Source organism: Chrysochloris asiatica, unplaced genomic scaffold (genome assembly GCF_000296735.1).
Source record: "Chrysochloris asiatica unplaced genomic scaffold, ChrAsi1.0 scaffold00493, whole genome shotgun sequence".
Lineage (NCBI taxonomy): Eukaryota > Metazoa > Chordata > Mammalia > Afrosoricida > Chrysochloridae > Chrysochloris > Chrysochloris asiatica.
This window is the reverse complement of record NW_006409011.1, coordinates 553,673-556,428: the sequence shown is the minus strand read 5'-3', so window position 1 is coordinate 556,428 and position 2,756 is coordinate 553,673. Positions and strand designations below refer to the sequence as shown.

The window sequence follows — 2,756 nt, the reverse complement described above, 5'->3', positions numbered from 1 at the left end:
TAGCTTTACTGAGGAATGTATACCAAAGAAGAATCAACTATTTGAATAAAAAAAATGCATGGACAAAGTTCAGAAAGGTTATGAAAAAAGGAGGAATGGAAACAAAATGCATGCGGAGGAAATGGGATCATTGATGTTACATTGAGGGGATTGCAATAATGAGATTTAACAAAACGTGTATGAGTTGTCAAATTCAAAACATGATCTACTCTGTGAACCTTCATGCAATCACAGTATAAAACCCTACATATAAGATGACATCGTACGTAAGCAGTGACTATGTTATTATTTTCATTTTATTTCTCACAGGGGTGAAACACATCAAAGTTACAGTGATCAACATTTGGGGAAAACTATGTCAGAACCTGACATGATAATGCTGCAAACCTACGGTTGTAGTTGTCAGGAATGGCAGTAAGAAAGCTTAGTGAATAAAGAACCTTATGGGGAGCATATAGGAAAGAAGAGGCTGCAAGAATTACTGAGAAAAATTGAGGAAAAAGTAAATAATAACAAGCAGAAAGTAAAGTCATAGATGCTTTAGGAAAAGAAAATGACATATAAGTATAGGGAAGAAAAACAGATCAGGATATTTAAACTTGTGGCATTTAGTTTTGGAGACCATGGATCCGTTTAGCCCTGAATCCAGTGACCATCATGGACAAGAAGCTACTCTACTGAAGAGCTTCTCCAGGGCTCCCTTCATATCTTTATTCCTTAGGCTGTAGATGAAGGGGTTCATCATGGGTGTGACCACAGTGTACATCACTGAGGCAACAGAGCTTCTCTTGGGAGAATTAGTCACAGCTGAACTGAGGTAGACCCCAAGGGCTGTCCCATAGAACAAGGAGACTACAGAGAGGTGAGACCCACAGGTGGAAAATGCCTTATACTTACCCCCAGCAGATGACATTCTCATTAAGGAAGAAACAATCTGAGAATAAGAAAATAAGATCCCAGTGAGGGGAAAGACACCCAGCAAGGCAGTCATGACATACATAATGATGGTAATGATGAGGGTATCAGAACAGGCCACTTTGATCATCTGAGCCAGTTCACAGAAGAAATGTGGAATCTCAGTGCCTATACAGAAGTTCAGCTGCATCATCAGTAAAATATGAAGCAGGGAGACCCAGAATGTAATGAACCAAGACATCAGAACCAGCAAACCACAGAGCCGGGGGTTCATAATGACTGTGTAGTTCAGCGGGTGACAGATAGCCACAAAGCGGTCATAGGCCATTGCAGTCAGAAGAAAATTGTCCAGTGCAACAAAGAACAGGAAAAAATATACCTGAGTAAGGCATCCTATGTAGGAAATGTCTTTTCTCTCTGTCTGGATATTTACCAACATCTTTGGGACTGTGGTAGTAACGAAACAAATATCAGCAAAGGACAGGTTGGAGAGGAAAAAGTACATGGGGTTGTGAAGGTGGTGGTCTAAACTGATGGTCAGGATTATGAACAGGTTCCCAATCACAGTGACTAGGTACATGGACAGGAAGATCCCAAAGAGGAGAGGCTGAAGGTCTGATTCATCGAGAGACCCAGTAGGAGGAATACTGAAACTTGTGTTTGGTTTTCTGGTTCCATATAGTGTGTAGGCTGGAAAAGAAGGTAAAAGCAACATTTAATGAATAGCCAACTGGCATCACAGTAGTCATCACCTTACAATACCATGGATATATTTTTTATTGAGTCCTTCCAATGATATGGCATCCCATTTCCATTTTAATTTAGCAGAAGTATCTCTTTTAGCTTCTGTTCATTGATTCTAAGGAATCCTGGTGTGGCTCTGTGGCTTAATGTGCTCGACTACAAGGTTGGTTTGAACTGCAAGGGTGGCACTTCAAGCTCACCAACCGCTCTTTGGAAACCGTATATATGGTCTCTATGGGTTGTAACCGTCTGGAAGGCACTTACCAGGAACAAAACTTGATTCTAATTATCCAATTTGAATCTATGCCCTTAAATCAATTTAGTCTTTGTTGTGACGCTTCAAACTAATTACAAACATGTTATGTTGATTCCAAATCAACTTCTTTCCTTGATAATATCCATACCTACTTCATTCTGGTACCTCTGGGTTAGTGATTAAAGGTCATCTGAATTTAAATTGCAGTTCTTAAAAATGGCCTGACAATTTCTACTGATGTGACAGGTAACTCTTAATGCCTAATTTTTTTATTCCTTTTTAAAAAAATCTGATTTCTGTTGCTGCAGCCATCGATGAATAGCAGCCATGGCTGTGTGTTGCCTGAGCCTCAACCAAGTCCAAAAAGTAATCGATAATTCCAGCAAGCGGCAGCACAGCCTCTTCCGGGAGCACCTCACCAAGCACACCAAGTTCTTCAGGGGTAATGATCCAGGAGGCCTCCTGCTTTGTGCCCTATGAGCTCAAGCTAAGCTGCTCCGGGTCTCCAAGTTCAAATGGGCACTCAAATTCATTAAGAAATGGGTGGAGATGCACATCTGTGCCAAGAGGAAGCACAAGGAACTGAACAATTCCCTGGTCGCCATGAGGAAGGCAGCTGACAAGGACTACTGTGTAATCGCCACCCCCCCCGCAATTTACCCCCCCCAGCAAAATTAATAATAAAAAATTTTCCAGGAAAAAAAAAATGTGATTACCAGTATTTTCTTTGTGAAGTTTACAAATGCCATTTTGAACAGAGAGATGTCAAATATTGTGGCTCCGTAGTATAAGCACATGACCTTAAGATCGATTTGAACCATGAAGTCGTTGGTTCAAATTG

At 40.8% G+C, this 2,756-nt stretch overlaps 1 pseudogene; it reads right to left on the bottom strand.

The window, feature by feature from the left end:
- Positions 1–655: 655 nt before the first annotated feature.
- On the bottom strand, positions 656–1,593 carry LOC102827128 (annotated as a pseudogene).
- Between the last annotated feature and the right edge of the window lie 1,163 nt (positions 1,594–2,756).